Source organism: Chiloscyllium plagiosum, unplaced genomic scaffold, assembly GCF_037043375.1.
Source record: "Chiloscyllium plagiosum isolate Xiang-an unplaced genomic scaffold, Cpla_swu_hap1 HiC_scaffold_21, whole genome shotgun sequence".
Taxonomy (NCBI): domain Eukaryota; kingdom Metazoa; phylum Chordata; class Chondrichthyes; order Orectolobiformes; family Hemiscylliidae; genus Chiloscyllium; species Chiloscyllium plagiosum.
The window spans coordinates 65,990,553-66,011,179 of record NW_028270159.1 but is presented as its reverse complement, the minus strand read 5'-3'; positions in this window follow the sequence as shown (position 1 = coordinate 66,011,179).

The window sequence follows — 20,627 nt, the reverse complement described above, 5'->3', positions numbered from 1 at the left end:
CTGTCATGTTTACTATAGTTTCAAATTTGCAGTGCTTATCTTTAAACCCTTGTTCTTGAAGTTAGCATCAAATGGAGTGTAGGATGTTGAGGAGTGACATTATAGAAACTTATAAAATCATGAGAGGTATGGGTAGGGTGAATAGCCAAGGTCTTTTCCACTGGATAGGGGAATCCAAACATAGAGGGAATAGGTTTAAGGTGAAAGAGGTAGATTTAAAAGGGACTAAGGGGCAGCGTTTTTACACAGAGGGCGGTGTGGGTATGGAATGAGCTTCCAGAGAAAGAGTGGGAGGTGCAAGGACAGCTGCAACATTTAAAACTTATTTGGACAAACATATGAATGGGTAACATTTAGAAGCACATGGACCTAATGAAAACAGATAGGACAAGTATAGTTTGGAAAACCTGGCAAGCATGGACATTTAGAAAAGCTTCACACAGAGTCAGTGTGGTTTTGTGAAAGGGAAATGATATTTTGCCCTGTAAAATCATGCAACGTATTTCAGGAGATGCCTGAAAATGTAACAACGGACTTGATAAAGGGGATCTGGTGGACACGAGGCTTTCCAGAGATTTTCCACAAGATATTACAAAACAAAAGTTCTTACACAAAACAGAAGCTCCAGGACGTCGGATACTGTATTAACATGGGATGATGATTAGTTAACACAGAAATCGGAGAGTCGGGATTAATGGATCTTTATGGTAAAGGTTTATCTGCTGGAGTACCACAAATATCAGCCTGACGGCATCAGTTATTTCCAATCTATGCTGACGGCCTGAAGGAGGGAGTTGAGTGCAATATACATCCGAGTTTGGGGATGACACTGAGAATCAAAAGGTAGGCTGTTACTGAATGGAGAGGACTTCCAGAAAAGGAACAGTAAAGGCATTGGAGTCTTCCTGTGCATGAAACATAAGGTCAGCATGCTGATGCAGCAAGTAACTTGGTTGGTACATTAGGCGGTTTCCTGGGAAGAAAGGCTGGAAATGTGTTGCTGGAAAAGCGCAGCAGGTCAGGCAGCATCCAGGGAACAGGAGAATCGACGTTTCGGGCATAAGCCCTTCTTCAGGATTCCTGATTCCTGAAGAAGGGCTTATGCCCGAAACGTCGATTCTCCTGTTCGCCTGACCTGCTGCGCTATTCCAGCAACACATTTCCAGCTCTGATCTCCAGCATCTGCAGACCTCACTTTCTCCTGGGAAGAAAGGGTTATGTCATTGAGAATCTCTAAGATGGTGAGGCAATAATTCATTGGGGTTTAAATTAATGAGGAGTGATAATGCTGAAACCGACAAGAAACAGAAGGGGTTGGAGAAGGTAGATGTTGAGAAGTTTTTTCCATTCTTGTGCAAAGTATCGAACTCGATGATATAGATACCGAATAAGGAACATCGATTTCAATCTGAGATGCAGAGTAATGTCTTCTCTCCGAAAGTAGTGAATGTCTGGAATTCCCTAACTCAGAGAGGTGTGGAGGGATACAAGGAGTCGGCAAGAGAGTGGAGTTGAGCCCTGGAGTAGATCAGCCATGTTCTTATTAAATGACAGCGTTAGCTTGAGGGGCCGATTGACCTACTCCTGTTCCTATTTATTAATTTCACGTGTTATGCTTTTGGAAAGTAACGGGTTATTTTGCTGGAAATCGTGTTGTGCAATGTTGCATTCAGGGAGAGCAGAGGATTTGTTGTTTTAACCCTGGGTGGGGTATGTGGCTGAAGTTATGGGGCAGAAGTTACAGAGACGGTAAGCCTGGAAACAGGGACTGGGGGGTGGGGGTGGTGGACACTTCCTGATCCAGCCTGGATTTTCCAAGTACATTTCAAAAACTACACCTAATCATCGGAGTGGCCTCGATCTGCCCCTATTTAGCATGTCCGAGGGCTGAATGGAACATCAGAACAAGGGCTGAGGGACACAAGTGAGCCATTCAGCCATTTCACACTACTCCACCAGTAAATAAGGTCATGGCTCATCTCATTGTGATCCCAGCTGCACTTTTCGTTCCATACACCATTATCCCTGATTCACCTGTCCATGGAAAATCAGACAAAGCCAGCTTCGATGTAATATAAAGATCCAGCCACCCTAAACGTCTGCGAAAGTGAATTCCCACTTGACTGAAATCCCACTTTGTGGATTTATCCTAATTCCTGCTCTGACGGATGTTGGAGGGTATCACTGTTTCCTTTTCTCATCCCATTCCTCCACTGCTGACACCAAATTTTAAATGTAACCAGGTTGGTGATATGGCCGATGATAAAGTTCTCAGACTGAGTCGGGTTCAGTGACTGGAACAAGTCAGGCAGATTTCTTTAGTTAGCCACAAGTAACTAACAAAACTAACGGATGTACATGGTGGATCTGTGGTTAGCACTGATACCTCCCGTCACCAAGTAGCTGCGTTCAGTTCCAACCTCGGGCAACCCTCTATGTGGATTTTGAACATTCTCCCCATGTCTATGTGGATTTCCTCCCAGTGTTCTAGTTTCCTCCCATCGTCCATAGATATGCAGCTTAGATCGGATTGGCCATGCTAAATTGTCCATGGTGCCATGGGACGTGGAGGTTAGATAGGTTAGTCATGGGAAATGCAGGGTTATATGGATAGAGTAGGGAGGCAGGTCCGGGGGGATACTGTTCCGAGGGTCAATGTGGACTTGATAGACGGAATGTCTTGCTTCCACACTGTAGAGATTCTATAAAAACAACAAGAAGTTTGGACGATACAAACACCAGTGGGGTATCTATCTGATCACTCTCCTCTAGGTTTTGTATGTTTCAATAAGATCCCCTCTCATTCCAAGAGTAACCCGTTAAAGCCTCCATAATATAAGACCATCATTCCTGGAATACATGAAGTGAAACATCTCCAAACTGCTTCCAATTTAATTATATCCTTTCTCAGGTAAGAAGACAAAAATAATCTCTCACAAAGATGAAGTTATTTTTTGTTTTTTCAATGGTGAGAGTATTTGGAACTCTCTTCCCTGCAGAGCATTGGAGGTAGAGATATTGAATATGTTTGAGGCACAGACAGAAGGTTCATAAAGAATAACGGAGTCAAGGATTATCGGGGAATTGCAGGAATGAGCAGTGTTGGGGAAATGCTGACAGTGGTAAAAAAAAAAATCACACTGCTCCAGCACATCCAAGAATATAATGCAAAATGAAATGATAATATCAATAAAATTTTAAGGGGAAATCCAAGATGGTGGCGATCTGGAAGGTCTGCTTTGTTGGGCTCTGCATCACAGAACGGGCAAAGTGGTTCCCTAACTCACTCCATCCCAGCCATTTATTTAAAATGCTTAGTTTTTGAATGTTTTGAGAGTTGGCAGTTGTAGTAGCCTTAGTTTGTGTAGCTTTTAAGCTCTATGAGACATTGTTTATTAATGATCAGTAATTCGAGTTCTTCCTCTCTCGAGTTCAAATGTTGCTACAGTGTGTTCTGGGTAATGATGTGCTTAAATGGTCTACCTGGAGCATTAAGGTGAGCCATTTGCCAGAAAAGAGGAAACAATTACGTTCTAGTCTTAAAAAGAGAGGGTGGATGTTGTCCTATTGCAGGAGATGCATCTTGAGGACAAGGAACATTTGACATTACAGCAGGTCGAACTTGGTCGGGTTTATTTCTCGTCTTTTAATATTATGCGGAGGGGAGAAGCCATAATGGATAAAAAGAATCTTCCATTTAACCCACTAGATTGTATTTGACACTCAAGGGAGGATCATAATACCCAAAGCCTTGAACTACAGTAAAAAATACAGTATTTTGAATGTTTATTGCTGCTCCCCCCCCCCCACCCCCAACTCCCAGCGTACCCTCTTACATTCCTGGCAGATGCATTTTCCAGATTCAGTTATCGTGCATCGTGGCACATTATTGTATAAGTTTTCATGTCTTATCGACTCCACGGTGGACAGAATGTCCAAAGGTGCCCCAATACCCTCGTTATAATGTAAGCAATTAGTGGATATGTGTGCAGAACGAGAGCTGGTGGATGTCTGGTGGCAGATCCACATCACAAGTAGGGATTTTATTTTCTTCTTTAACCGGCATAATTGCCACACGGGGGTTGATATCTTCCCCATTCCTGCAACAATCTTAGATTCGGTGGCATCCTGCACAATTGGAAATATTACCATTTCTGACCATGAAGCAGCATACTTATTGATTAAGATTAAGCGCAATATAATAGATTCGAGACACTAGCGAATGTATCCCTTTATTCTTAAGACTAGTTGATTAATTGAGTAGTTAGATTAGATTACTTACAGTGTAGAAACAGGCCCTTTGGCCCAAAACGTCCCCACTAACCCACCCCGCTGACATTGTCCCTTTCACCTAACACTACAGGCAATTTAGCATAGCCAATTTACCTAACCTGCACATTTTTGGACTGTGGGAGAAAAATCCATGCAGACAAAGGAGAATGTGTAAACTCCACACAGACAGTCACCTGAGGCAGGAATTGAACCCGGGTCTCTAGCGCTGTGAGGCAGCAGTGCTAACAATTGTGCCAATGTGCTGACCACTGCAATGAATACTGATCTTTCTTAGCCATTAATTCAGATTCAACCAGTAACTCATCCACTCTATGGGAAATTGCTAAGGCCTATGCCAAGGGAATAATTATTCCTTATGATGTAGCAGAAGGGGGAGCAGGAACGCTGGTTTGAGGCAAAGCTGAGGGCAGCTGACAGTGCATACTGTGATTGACTCTCAGTGGCTAAGCTGCAGAGGATCACAACGCTTCGGTCTACAGTGAATTCCACGCTCACACAGGCAGCCAAGAAGGAACTTACTTTTGCAAAACAAAGGCTGTTTGAACATGGTGATAAGCCAGGCAGGTATTTATTCTATCTTGCCAGGAAAACGATCGCTCCTCTTAAGCCATTACCTCAATTAGGGAAGGTGCTGGCATCCTTGCCTTCAATTCCAAAAAGATTAATGTCTCCTGTCCCAGATTTTTCACCGAATTATTTCAGACTGAACATTTTGAGGATAGATGGATTAAGATGGAGTCATGTTTCAAGAACCTGGGTCTTCCAGGAGTAACCCCTGAAGAAGTGTTGTGCCTTAAAGCACCATTGTCAGCACAGGAGGGTGTGAAGCAGCTTCAGAATGTAAAGGTGCACGTTCCTGACGGATTTCCTCGTGAATTTTATGCATAATTTATATACCTATTGTCAGGGCTGATGTTTAGCACGTTCCGTCACTCATACAGTCACGAACCCCTCCCTCCATCCTTAAGATAGGCTCATATCTCTCTGATGCCGAAGGAGGAAGACCCTGAAGGATTGTGCTTCTTACACGCCAATCTCACATTTAAATGTTGGTTTCAAAATCCTGTCTGAGACCCGTGCATGAAAGCTGGAAACTTTGCTGCCTTCCGTTGCCAAAGCGGACCAAACAGGCTTTATAAAGGGACGCAGATCTTCCTACAATACAAAGAGGTTACTCAATATGATCCAAGAGTGTCAACAACAATCTGTCCAGGGATTACTGATCTCTTTAGATGAGAGAAGGTATTTGATTGGGTTGACTGGTCGGATCTCTTCTGTATATTAGAACGGTTTGGTCTATGCAAAGTTTTTATCAAGTGGTTGAGGGTCCTTTACCGTGATCCTCTGGCTGCAGTTCGCACTAATGGTTTGACCAATCAGTAATATTAATATTTCTCCAGGCAGCCGACAAGGCTGACCTTTCACCATTGTTGTTTACGTTGGTGATTGAGCCACTGGCGGAGGCCATCTGTAGGGATACCAACATATCTGCTCCAGAAGTGGGATAGAAGTCACGTAAGATTATATTGTATACAGATGAGGGTCTTATTTTTTTTGTCAAATTCCGAAATTTCGGTAGATCATGTGATGCAATACATTAATTCGCTTGTTGCCTTTCTGGACGATAAGATTAATTTTACAAAGTTGGAGGCCATGCCTATGGGAGGTCTTAGGGAAATACCTGATACTGAGGGAAAATCCTGGTTTCCTTTTAAATGGCCACGGGGGTAGTTTCCCTATTTCAGTATATTCATTGCATTTGTCTTTGATCATTTATTTAATGTGAACTATATCCATTTGTTTGACAAAATTACACAATTCGGATAGCTGTTATTAAAATGAATGTCCTTCCTCATTTCCTACACCCTGTGTGAATGCTTTCTTTGATGTTTCCCATAGAGCAGAGTCATGTGGGCGGCACAGTGGTTAGCACTGCTGCCTCACAACGCCAGTGACCCGGGTTCACTTCCCACCTCAGGCGACTGACTGCGTGGAGTTTGCACATTCTCCAGGTGCTCCGCTTTCCGCCCACAGTCCAAAAATGTGCAGGTTAGGTGAATGGGCCATGCTAAATTGCCTGTAGTGTTAGGTGTAGGGGTAAATATAGGGGAGTGGGTGGTGGGTCGGTGTGGACTTGTTGGGCTGAAGGACCTGTTTCCACACTGTAAGGAATATAATCTAAGATGTTTCTAAGAAAAGTAATGGCTGGTTTAGATCTTTTATTTGGCACCATAAGCGATTCTTTATCAAGCTAACAAAATTGCAACTGCCCCACAGATTGTGGGGAGTTGATTTCCCCAATTAAAAACAATCAATTCAGTTTTTTTTCATCGTATGTGAGTGCCTGGGCTGCTGATGTCTCGGCATCAATATGGCATTGAGCCCTCTCAGACAAAGTGAATCCTTCTTAGTCTGTTATTCTTACATAAAATGACAACATTTATGGAGTATTGTCATAATCTAATGATGATCAATACTGTCAAAACTTGAAGGACAATGCGTCACATCGAGGGCAACACAGGCATAACCATATTCCTTACCCCTATAATTGCTATGCCGTGTTGTCAACCGGGGATGATGGATTCCAAATTTAAACTGTGGGCAGCGAGGGGGGTTCCTTGCTTGGGTGATTTAGAATTAGTAGAATCCCTACAGTGTGGAAACAGGTCCTTGGGCCCAGCAAGTCCACTTTGACTCTCTGAAGAGTAACCCACCCAGACCCATTCCCCTACCATCCTATATTTACCCTGACTAATGCCCCAACTTACAGATTCTTGAACACTATGAGCAATTTAGCAATGCCCAATTCATCTAACCTGCACATCTTTGTGACTGGGGAAGGAAACCAACGCAGACACAGTTGAGAATATACTAACTCCACATAACCAGTCACCCAAGGCTGCAACCAAACCCGTGACCCTGGTGCTGTGAGTTAGCAGTACAAACCACTGAGCCACCATGTCTGACTTGAGGGAGAAACAATGATATCATTTGATCAAATAACTCGTAAGTATGGACTACCTAGCAGAGACTTCTTCTGTTTTTTTTTCCAGATTAGAGATTTGATTAAAAAAGACTTTTAACAGACACTTATAGATCCTATACAGAGAAGTGGGTTCTTTTTGCTACGAATACCCTCTCTATCAGCATCCTTTATCATGAGTTGGATAGTGTCCCCTCAGACAAGACTGTGCAGCTTCGTGACGTCTGTGCGAGAGAGTTGGGGGTTTAGATCTCTTCGGAGACATGGGAGGATATTTGTGAAAATGCTCGAAGGATTTTGATCTGTAATAGGACACATTCCATGCAGTTGAAAAATCTTCATACGATCTGTCTGACACCAGAGTTTCTCTCAAAATTCAAAGTGGGATTATCTTCAGCATGTACTAAATGCCGAGTGACTACAGGCACTCTTTCTCATTGCATGTGGTCCTGCTGCAAGCTTAGTATATATTGGAGTACTGTGTTAGGTGTAGTAGAGTGGGTCTTGGAGACAGAATTGGAGATGGACCCGGTTTCGCTTTTCCTGGGCCTGCACAGAGTATCTTACCCAGATGCACATGGGGAAAAAATCCTTACTTTCTGTGCTAGGAAAAATGTTGCGTTGGATGTCTGAAAACTCCTTGGGTCTTTTGGGTCTTTGTAAGCTCCTCATGGAAAATATCCCTTTGGACTTTCTCACCAGTATGGAGCACCAAAAAACAGAGATTAGTATAAGTCATAGAGTCATGGAGATGTAAAGCATGGAAACAGACCCTTCGGTCCAATCCATCCTTGTCGACCACATGTCCCAAACCAATCTAGTCCTACCTGCCAGCACCTGGCCCATAACCTACCAAACCCTACCTATTCATTTACCCATCCAAATGCCTCTTAAATGTTGCACTTGTATCAGCCTCCCCCACTTCACCTGGCAGCTCATTCCATGCACGTACCACCCTCTGTGTGAAATAGTTACCCCGTAGGTCTCTTTTATATCTTTCTCCTCTCACCCTAAACCTATGCTCTCTCGTTCTAGACTCCCCGAAACCAGGGAGTCCAGGCCAGTGTGCCAACAGCCTTCTTCACTGTCCTGTGTATCTGTGACTCAAATTTCAGACAACCGTGCACCTGATCTCCAACGTCCTTTTGTTCCACTACAGTCCTTAAGACCCTCTCATTCATCATCAAACTCCTACCAAAATTTGACTTTCCAAAATGCAAGATGTCGCACTTATCTATATTAAATTCCATTTGCTATTTCTCAGCCCACTTTCCCAGCTGATCAAGGTACTGCTGCAATTTCTGATAACGTTCCTCACTGTAAACGATGCCTCCTATTTTAGTGTCACCTGCAAACTTACGAACTTTGCGTTGTTCACCCTGGTCCAAATCATTGATATAGATGGCAAACAGCAATGGGCACAACACGGACCCCTGAGGCACTCCACTAGTCACAGGCCCCCAGTCCAACAAGCATACCTACACCATAGCCATTTGCTTCATTACAACAAGCCAATTGTGTCGCCAATTTGCCAAGTTTACCTTGGAGTCCATGGGATCTAACCTTCTAGAGCGGCCCACCATGTGGAATCTTATCAAACGCCTTACTGAAATCCATATAGATTATGTCCACCACCCTGCCCTCGTCAAACCTCCTGGTCACTTCCTCAAAACACTCTTATCAAAATTTGTAAGGCATGATCTCCACGCACAAAGCTATGCTGACTGTTCCAAGTCAAACTCAGTCTTTCCAAATGCATGCATATCTTATATCTCCAAACCTTCTCAAGTGGTTTCCGGAAACAGATGTGAAGCTTACTGGTCTATATTTCCCAGGCTTTTCTTTGCAGCCCTTCTGAATAAGTGCACAACATTTGCTACTGCCCAGTCTTCCGGGTCCTTGGCCCCTGAACTGTCTTATCTCACCTCGTGCAGTGCTCTTAGATATATCTGGCCAGGACCAAGAGATTTATCTGACTTTGTGCATTCTAATGTGTTCAACAGCACCTCTACTGTGATATGGACTGTGCCAAGATATCGCAACTAACCTCCCAAAGGTCATAGTTCTTCGTGTCTTTCTTCATGGTAAATACAGAAGAAAAATTGAGGACCTCAACTATTTCTTGAGGTTTTACACATGCGTGCCTATTTTGGATTTTAAGACGTCCTATTTTCTATCTCTAGTTGTTCTTTTTCTTTACTATACTGAATTTGGATCTGCTCAGCCAAGGCTATCTCATACCCCACTTTAACCTTGCTGATTTCCTTCTTCAGTGAACTCCTCTATCCCCTGTGTTACTCCAGGGGTTGCCTAGATCCCAACTGCCTGTACCTGAGTGATGTCTCCTTTTTTGTTGGTCAGAGCCTCAATATCTATTGTCATCCAGGGTTCTCTCTTCCAGCCTCACTTTCCCTTCACCCTTACAGGAACATATAGACCTTGAACTCGAGCTATCTCACTTTTGAAGCCCTCCCACTTGCCCGGGATTCTTTTACCTGGAAATAAACTACTCCATCAACCCCTGCAATCCCCTGAATAAGTCCAACAAAATACGCCATGCCCCAATTTAGAACTTGAATCTGTGGACCACCTTTGTCCCTACAATAACTATTATAAAATTAATACAGCTCTAGTCACTTTTCCCAAAATGCTCCCCCACTTTACCTCCATCACCTATCCTGCCCTATTTCCTAACAGTAGGTCCAGTTTGTCCCTTCCCGAGTAGGATCCTTTACATGCTGCTTGTGGAAGCTTTCCTGAACACGCTTAACAAATTACGTTCCATCTCAGTTCTTAACACTCTGGAAGTTCCAATCTAGGTTAGGATAATTAAAATCACCTATTATGACAACCCTATTGCTCCTGCAAGTCTCGCCAGTCTCCCTGAATATTTGTTTCTCTAATTCCCATTGATTATTTGAAGACTTATAGTGCAACCACTATAACATTACCACCCCCCCCCTCCCTTACTTCTTTGCACCATTCACAAGACCTCATTAGATATTACCTCAGTTATTTCATCTTTAAATACTAGAGTGATACGTGCCTTAATCAGAACTATTGGTATTTAAATTGTTTCCATTTACATCTCTTCCTCGCAGTGACTTTCACATTCGCAGCATCCCTTGTCAAGGCACAGTGGAGGTATAGAGCAGTAAATGGATGGGAACTGCACATCCTGTCACTTCCAGCATTGGTTGCATGTTTCCCCACACTGGGCAGTGATCTAACACAGTGTTACCGAACAATGCAACAGCCTGGGTTTATATATGAATGAACCAGTGCGGACTGCACAGCTCTACATGCTGGACATTTAGCCCAGGATTATAGATCCAGCATTGGTGTGGGCTGCACAGTGTTTCACTCTGGACATTGCTGGCTTGCATACAGTTGTACACGAGCCGGATCTACACAGTGCTCCATTCTGAATATGTAATGGATGGGCTGGTTATGTGAGTTGGATTGCGAATGTGAGAGTACTAAACATCTGGCAATGCCTTTATTTTGTGTTTTACTTCTTGTGATTGGACTCTTCAAATCTTGACTCATCCGGTTAGACCCATCTTCATCACTTCCTCAAAAAATTCCACCGAGTCAGTAGGATGTGATCTCCAATGTACAAAGCCCTCTTCAGTCCTTGTCGTTCCAAATGCATATACATCCTTTCCCTCAAAATCCCCTCCAACAATTGAGTCACCATTGACGTCAGGCTCACCAATCTATAGTTACCTGGTTTTTCCTTACTTTCTTAAATAATGACCCTATGTTAGCAGCCCTCCAGTCTTTTGACACCTCACCTGTTAAAATCAATGATACAAATATATAAGTAAAATGCAGAGCAATCTCTTTCCTAGCTTCCCACAAACATCTGGGATACAACTGATCAGGTCCTAGGGATTTGTTCACCTTTATATGTTTTAAAATGTCCAACACCTCCTTGTAATATAGACACTTTTCAAGATATCACTATATATTTCTTCATTCTCTCGCTCTTGTAACCTCCTCCACATTAAATACTGAGGAGAAAAACTTGTTTCGCATCCCTTCAATCTCCTTTGGTTCTACACATAAAGTAGCCTTACTGATCTTTAAGGAGCCCTATTCTCTCCCTAGTTAATCTTTTGCCATTAAAGGATTTGTAGAGTTTCTTCAATGCCTTGTTAACCCTATTTCCAAAGCCATCTCATGTCCACATTTTTCTGGCCCGATTTCCCCGTTGACTATACATTTATTGCCCTTATACACCTCTCGGGACTCAGTTGATCTCAGCTCTGTTTACCTTACATATGCCTCCTTCCTTACCTTGACCAGAGGATCAATATATCTAGCCATCCAGCACTCCCTGCACCCACCAGACTTGCCCCTCTCACTAATAGGAACACGTTGGCTCTGGACTCTCTGAAACCAAGTTTTCATGGCCTTGCATTTTCCAACCATCCCTTTACCTGCGAATAGGGTATCCCAATCAGCCTTTCACAGCTCGCCTAACACTTTCAAAATTGGCCTTATTCAAAGTTAGAACTTCAATGTTTACATCAGGTCTTTCCTATTCCAAAACTAATTTAAAACTAATGTACATGTGTAACAGACTTGAAAGTTAAATAAACACTTCCTGCCCCTCTGTAACAGGCTCGAGAGGTTTAATGGGCTCCTCGTGGCCCTCTGTAATAGACTGAAAAGGCTGAATGGCCTCCTCCTGTCCTAATGTAACAGATCCGAGACATTAAATGACACAGCAACCCGTGGATTACGAGCAACCGTTAAAGTGTATCTGATGGAGGTCCATCCCTTCCCAGTTACAGTAACACAACCAACGCAATGTACTCCAGGTGCCCTCTCAGTAACACCTCATACAGCTGCAGCGACACATCTCTTTGTTTTGAATGAATCTGTTGGCAAAATGTACCAATATTCTAGATTTCCACCTTTTCAAGTAGCAACAGGCTAATATGGGCTAAATGGCCTTCTCTTATCCCTCTGTAAGAGGCCCATAGGGACAGAATTGCTTCGGCCTGTTGCTGAGCAGCAATCTCAATGCTCCGTCTCAAAGTTATGAAAGCATTTGGTAGCAGGGCACTTAAAACCAGGAGTAGCCTCACACTGGTCAATAATATCATAATTTGTGTTGAGGTATCTAGAAACGTGCCCACACGACTTTATTTTATGCAGCCGATCTATTGTTTTATAACTGCCTCCTTTCATAAACAGAGTGGAATATATATAGACCCCTGCAGTATTCTGTTAATACTCTCATATACAAGTTACGAAAAGATTATAAAGATTTATGGTCTATCCCTCAGCAATCCTCACCCATTCCATCCAAACCCAGTAAATGTTCCCTTTTATACTGATATGAAAAGTGATGTGTGGAACTGGTTAACTGAGCTGTTTGTTTAGTCATGATTTGGAGATGCCAGTGTTGGACTGGGGGTGTACAAAGTTAAAAATCACACAACACCAGGTTATAGTCCAACAGGTTTAATTGGAAGCACAGGAGCTTTCGGAGTGCCGCTCCTTCATCAGGTCATAGTGGAGGACACAAATCTAAGGCACAGAATTTATAGCAAAAATTTACAGTGAGATGTAACTGAAATTATACATTAAAAAATACCTTGATTGTCTGTTCAGTCTTTCATCTGTTCGAATACCATGATCGTTTCACTTATTTCTTGTGTAAATCACAAAACCCTTTTTTAAAAAAAAGTTGCATTTTCAGGTTAACTGTAACATTGACTGTTACCTAGACAATATGTCCAAAGTGTTAGCCCCCTGTGTTCTCTTGTCTATGCCATGATGTTTAGATTGATTCTAATCTGAAAAGTGAGAATAGAGTTTTACATGAATTCCTGCAGTTTTTGAGCTCAGAGTTTTACATGAATTCATGCAATTTTTGAACAAAGTACAATGTAACTCTGCAAGTACAAATACACCCCACAAAACATATGTGTGCATGAAGGTTCGTCTGTTTGTGTTTTTGTGTATGTGTGTTTTTCTGGGTTGAGAGTCGTGAGTGTGAGAGGGAGTGTATATGTGTGTGTAGTGATGTAGAGTCTCTTAAGTCTGTGAGGGGGTGCATATGTGAGTATGGCAGTCTCTGTGCGTGTCTGGGTGGGGGCTGTGAGTGTCTGTAAGAGAGAGTGTATATGTGTGTGCATGAGTGTAGTGTGGTCTCAGTTTCTGACCGGACGCCTGTGTGAGTGTGGGTGTCTGTAAGGGTGTGTGGGAGTGTCTGCGTGCGTGTCTGTGTACATGTGTGCCCGTGTGTATGTGTGTGTATAGGAGTGCCTGTGTATGTGTGCGTGTAGTGGTGTCTGTGTCTGTGTGTGTATAGTGCAATGGTGGTCACCTGTAATGTGACATGACCCCAAGATCCCGGTTGAAGCCCTCCCTATGGGTACCGAAATTAGCTGTCAGCCTCTGCTCGGCCAATTTTCGCTGCTGCCTGTCCTGAAGTCCGCCTTGGAGGATGGTCACACGGAGGTTGGAGGTTGAATGTCCTGGACCACTTAAGTGTTCCCCAACTGGGATGGAACACTCCTGTCTGTTGATTGTTGTGCGGTGCCCATTCATCTGTTGTCGTAGCCTTTGCTCGGTTTCCCAGTGTTTGTTCAGTGACTGTGATTAATGCCAATCTCAATTGATTCTAATTATCCCAGTGGAGGGTTTTAATGATAAATGGGCGCCGTTCAATGTGTTATCCCATAACATGAGTGGGAGCATCACCGACAGCACTGATAGGGATCAGCAGATCCAGAGAGAGGGGGAGGAGAGATCAGAATCTGAAAACATTAGACTGGAATGTTCCAAAAATGGATCAGATGAATGAATCAATGGATGAATCATTGGACTGGCATGTTCCAACAATAGATAGGAGTTTATCCAATTATGTTTGGGATCTTTCTGCATTTTATTGGTGGTCATTATCATTGTGGATCAATTACGCTCTTCTGATTGCTCAATATTTTTATTATCCTTTCCTAGGTATGTTTGGCGTTTCTGGTAAGTGTCACTGTCAAGTTTGTTTTCTCTATAAACTAGTTATGACTGTATTACTGGTCTCTCATATAGTCTACACTTCTTGTCGCTATTATTGTTCCTGCTGAAACTCTCAATCCAGATATTCACTCTACAGAATACTACTAACAACATCAATGAACGTGTTCAAATACTGTCTCCCTCTCTGTTCTGGCAGTGTTACTCATGGGTCTCTATGTTGACCTACTCAGCTCCAGCGTAGAACTACAACTTATTGTATCATGGCCTTTGTTATTTAAATATTAACAGCATGGAGGTCACTCTGTACTGTTCTGGTTACAAACTTCACTTCCTTTCACTGTTTCCATCCCATCCCTGGACAATATCTGCAGCTGAAGCAGACAAGTCACAACTGTGTGTGATCCCTTTGACTATGAGCTCTTTCTTCACACCATTCCCTGGCCTTTTCTAACTGGAAATACTCACCACTCCAGAATATATCGCACTGGTTTATTCAATCTGCTGTTTGAACCTTGAGCTATGAAATACAGTCTTAATGAAGCCAATAATCCGCTGCTACCGCTCCCAGCTTGAAACCTGCCAAAGCAAATCTGCTTCGAACTCACGCCAAACTCCCATCCATCTGTCATTCATGTGCATGCCGATGTATATTGCTATTGTGACTGGCAATGCCTTTATGTTAACATTCTCAAACACTTTACCTCATCTGGCCAGTGCACCATATTGGTGAATACCCACTGTCCTGGCAGCAGTCACGGCCTCTTCATTCAGAAGCAGTCAGCCATACCCATCGTCATCCGGTCTCCACGTAGAAAGAAATGAATATATCTTGGATAAAGGCCGTCTCCTTGATGCACGTTTCAAAACACCATCCCCACCAGCAATCAACCACATCAAAGTATTCCATGTGTTCAGAGAGCAATGGGGTCACTTGGAGTGTGTGGGAGCTGACGATCAGGGATGGAGCAAAACCTCCCATGTCTGAACGGATCTGAGTGACCCCCCCCCCCCCCCAGTACACAGTATCATTAAGTCCTGTAATCTCTCTCCATTTTAGTAACATATTGCTTTCCATTATTCCTGTAAATGAAATGACAGGTTATATCATGTTAAATTCCACCTGCCAAACTAGTATCTATTATCGTTACCCCTCTGAATCTATTTGCAGACTTTCCACCCTCTCTTGGTAATTTAATCTCTTGCTTACCACAGCGACATCACCAAACTCAGCATCTGTATATCTGTTCAATTTCTCTTCATAAGACAAGCACTTCAAATATAGAATCAATCTAATGAAGCTCTTCTGAATTGCCTCCAATGGAAATAGCTCATTCTGCAGGACACCCAAACTATACTCCAGTTGCATCCTCACTAATGCCTTGCATAGCTACACCAACACTCCCTACCTTTCTACTCTATCCTTTTATAAATCACCACGGAAATTATGCTTGCATTTCTCATTACTTGCAGTACCCGAAGGCAGGTTTTCTGTGATATGCAAGCAGACACCCAGATCCCTCTGCACCTAAGCACTTTCAACTTTCTCTCCATTTAGATAATAATTTGTCTTTCTATCACACTGGCCAACTTGAATAGCCCCATATTTAATCACTTTAATTTTCCTTGCCAAATGTTGGCCCCTTCACCCAACCTATCCATATAGTTTTAAAATCTCTTGCATCATCATTCCGAAGTAATTTCCCACCAATGTAAGTGTCATCTGAAAATGTGGCATCGTATTTTCTATCCCATCAACCGAGTACAGTAATAACATCGATAGGAAATGGTTGAGGCATGAGTACTGAAATAAATGGCACCCCATAAATTGCATTTGCCAAAAGAAAATGACGCATTTATTCCATCTGACTCCATTTTGTTGGATAACCAATCCTCCAACCAAGCGAACTAATTACTCCTAGACCCATATTGTCTCATCTTACCACTTACTCTTTGGAGAAGCGACATATCCGATGCCTTCAGGAAGACCAGATATGTTCCATCTCCAGGATTCCCACGGTCCACCTTGTTTGTGACATCTTCAAATAACTCAACCAAATAATTGAAACACGATTTAGCCTTCATAAAACCATGTTGACTCTGACGAATTGTGGTTTAAGTTTGCAAATGTCCTGAACAATGGATTCTAACAATTTGCCATAAATTACAATAGTTTATTGTTGCACTTTAGTCCCTAATGTATGCCATTATTACAAGTTCTTCCCTTTCGAAAACCTTTACGTTTTTTTTGAATTCCTGTTTAATGTGCACAAGGCTTTAAGAGATCTGCACTAATTGCTGTGTCACTGAATGGACTCATCATCCTGCTGGCGTACAATATCGATGGTCTGACGTCTTTCTGGTGTTCCCATGTTGTCATCTCCAAGGCCAGAATAACCTCATCCTGTTGATGCTTTAGAGGATTGGGAGATTATGGAATCTTCCTGATGCTGTGTAACATTTTGAGGGGCTGATGGGTCTTCTCATACATAGAACATAGAACATAGAAGAATACAGCGCAGTACAGGCCCTTCGACCCTCGATGTAGCGCCGATCCAAGCCCACCTAACCTACACTAGCCCACTATCCTCCATATGCCTATCCAATGCCCGCTTAAATGCCCATAATGAGGGAGAGTCCACCACTGCTACTGGCAGGGCATTCCATGAACTCACGACTCGCTGAGTAAAGAACCTACCCCTAACATCTGTCCTATACCTACCCCCCCTTCCTTAATTTAAAGCTATGCCCCCTTGTAATAGCTGACTCCATCCGTGGAAAACGATTCTCACTGTCGACCCTATCTAAACCCCTAATCATCTTGTAGACCTCTATCAAGTCACCCCTAAACCTTCTTTTCTCCAATGAAAACAACCCCAAGTGCCTCAGCCTTTCCTCATACGATCTTTCTACCATACCAGGCAACATCCTGGTAAACCTCCTCAGCACCCGTTCCAGTGCCTCCACATCCTTCCTATAGTATGGCGACCAAAACTGCATACAATACTCTAGATGCGGCTGCACCAGAGTCTTATACAACTGCAACATGGCCTCAGTACTCCGGAAGTCAATTGCTCTACCAATAAAAGGCAGTACGCCATATGCCTTCTTCACCGCACTATTTACCTGGGTGACAACTTTCAAAGATTTGTGTACATGGACACCAAGATCTCTCTGCTCATCCACACTACCAAGTATCCGAGCGTTAGCCCAGTACCCCATCTTTTTATTACTCTTACCAAAGTGAATCACCTCACACTTAGCTACATTGAACTCCATTTGCCAACTTTCTGCCCAGTTCTGCAGCTTATCTCTCTCCCGCTGTAACCTGACACATCCTTCCTCACTGTCTACAACTCCTCCGACTTTCGTATCATCCGCAAACTTGCTCACCCAACCTTCTAACCCCTCCTCCAGGTCATTTATAAAAATGACAAACAACAATGGTCCCAAAACAGATCCTTGCGGAACACCGCTAGTGACGGCACTCCAAGATGAACCTTTACCATCAACTACTACCCTCTGTCTTCTTCCAGCCAGCCAACTCCTAATCCAAACCTCCAACTCACCCTCAATCCCATACCTCCGTATTTTTTGCAGTAGTCTACCATGGGGAACCTTATCAAACGCCTTACTAAAATCCACATACACCACATCTACCGCTTTCCCCTCGTCCACCTCCTTAGTCACCTTCTCAAAGAATTCAATAAGGTTTGTGAGACACGACCTGCCCTTCACAAAACCATGCTGACTATCCTTGATCACATTATTCCCATCCAGATGTTCATAAATCCTATCCCTTACAATTCTCTCTAAGATTTTGCCCACAACAGAAGTGAGACTCACCGGCCTATAGTTACTAGGGTTATCCCTACTCCCCTTCTTGAACAAGGGAACCACATTTGCTAGCCTCCAATCTTCTGGCACTACTCCTGTAGACAACGAGGATATAAAAAATCAAGGCCAATGGCTCTGCAATCTCCTCCCTTGATTCCCAAAGAATCCTAGGATAAATGCCATCAGGCCCAGGGGACTTATCTATTTTCACCCTTTCCAAATTTTCCAACACCTCTTCTCTACATACCTCAAAGCCATCCATTCTACTTAATTGTGACTCAGTACTCACATTGACAACAATGTCCTGTTCCTGATTGAATACTGACGAAAAGTATTCATTCAGTGTCTCCCCAATCTCTTCAGCCTCCACACGCAACTTCCCACTACTATCCTTGACTGGACCTATTCCTACCCTAGTCATTCTTTTATTCCTGACATACCTATAGAAAGCCTTAGGGTTTTCCCTAATCCTACCAACTAAGGACCTTTCATGTCCCCTCCTTGTTGCTCTTAGCTCTCTCTTCAGGTCCTTTCTGGCTACCTTATAACTCTCAATCGCCCCAATTGAACCTTCACGCCTCATCTTTACATAGGCCGCCCTCTTCCATTTAACAAGGGATTCCAATTCCTTATTAAACCACGGCTCCCTCACACGACCCTTTCCTCCCTGTCTGACGGGTACATACTTATCAAGGACACTCAATAGTTGCTCCTTGAACAAGCTCCACATATCAATTACACCCTTGCCTTGAAGCTTACTATTCCAGGCCACACATCCTAAGTCATGCCTCACAGCATCATAATTTCCCTGCCTCCATCTATAACTCTTGCCCTGTAGTGCAAACTTATCCCTCTCCATCACTAGAGTAAAAGTCACCGAATTGTGGTCACTGTCCCCAAAGTGCTCACCTACCTCTAATTCTAACACCTGGCCTGGTTCATTACCCAGAACCAAATCCAGTATGGCCTCACCTCTTGTTGGCCTATCTACATATTGTGTCCGGAAACCCTCCTGCACACATTGGATAAACACTGACCCATCTAACGAACTTGAGCTATAGCTTTCCCAATCAATATCAGGAAAGTTAAAGTCCCCCATAACAACCACCCTATTACTTTCACTCTTCTCTTGAATCATCCTCGCAATCCTTTCTTCTACATTTTCAGGACTATTAGGAGGCCTGTAAAAAAACTCCTAACAGGGTGAGCTCACCGTTCCTATTCCTAACCTCAGCCCAAACTACCTCAGATGGCGAGTCTTCATCCATCGTCCTTTCCACAGCTGTAATACTATCTTTGACAAGCAATGCCACACCTCCCCCTCTTTTACCCTCACCTCTGACCCTACTAAAACATTTAAACCCTGGAACCTGCAACAGGCAATCCTGTCCCTGTTCTACACATGTCTCCGTAATAGCCACAACATCGAAGTCCCAGGTACCAACCCACGCTGCAAGTTCACCTACCTTATTCCGTATACTTCTTGCATTGAAGTATACACACTTCAAACCACTTTACTGTTTACAGGCACCCTCCTTTGAAATTGATGCCATGTTCCTAACCACCCTACACTCCGGTTCCTGCACCCTAAAGCTACAGTCTGGTTCCCATGCCCCTGCAGAGTTAGTTTAACCCCCCCCCCCCAAGAGCACTAGCAAACCTCCCACCAAGGATACTGGTGCCTCCTCAGGTTCAGGTGCAGACCATCCTGTTTATAGAGGTCCCACCTTCCCCAGAAAGAACCCCAGTTATCCAAATACCGGAATCCCTCCCTCCTGCACCATCCCTGTAGACACGCATTTAACTGTTCTCTCTCCCTATTACTCGACTCTCTATCACTTGGCACGGGTAACAAACCAGAGACAACAACTCTGTTCGTTCTATCTCTGAGCTTCCAACCTAGCTCCCTGAAAGCCTGCCTAACATCTTCAGCGCTCCTTCTACCTATGTCATTGGTACCAATGTGGACCACGACTTCGGGCTGCTCCCCTCCCCCTTAAGGACCCGGAAAACACGATCAGCGACATCACGTACCCTTGCACCTGGGAGGCAACATACCAAACGTGAGTCTCTCTCGTTCCCACAAAACCGCCTATCTGTGCCCCGAACTATCGAGTCCCCAATTACTATTGCTCTGCTCTTCTCCACCCTTCCCTTCTGAGTAACGGGGACAGGCTCCGTGCCAGAGGCCTGAGCCCCGTTACTTACCCCTGGTAAGTCGTCCCCCCCACAAGTATCCAATACTTCGCCATAAAGGTGGATATACTGAACGGTCTCCTCATGTATCCCGGAGATGGGACCGAGGGATTGATTGGTCTTCTCTTGTTCCAATACAACAGACACGTGTCTAAATTACCTCTTCCTTTCTCATGAAAGAAGTCTCAGATAGTTTTTATCCTATCCAATTCCCTTGCAATAGTCTCGGTGGGTCTGAATGGCCTCCTGTTATCCCAGTGTAACAATCTCTAGTCAATGTGTGACCTCTTCCAATTCCTATGTTACAGACTTGAGGAGGCTGACT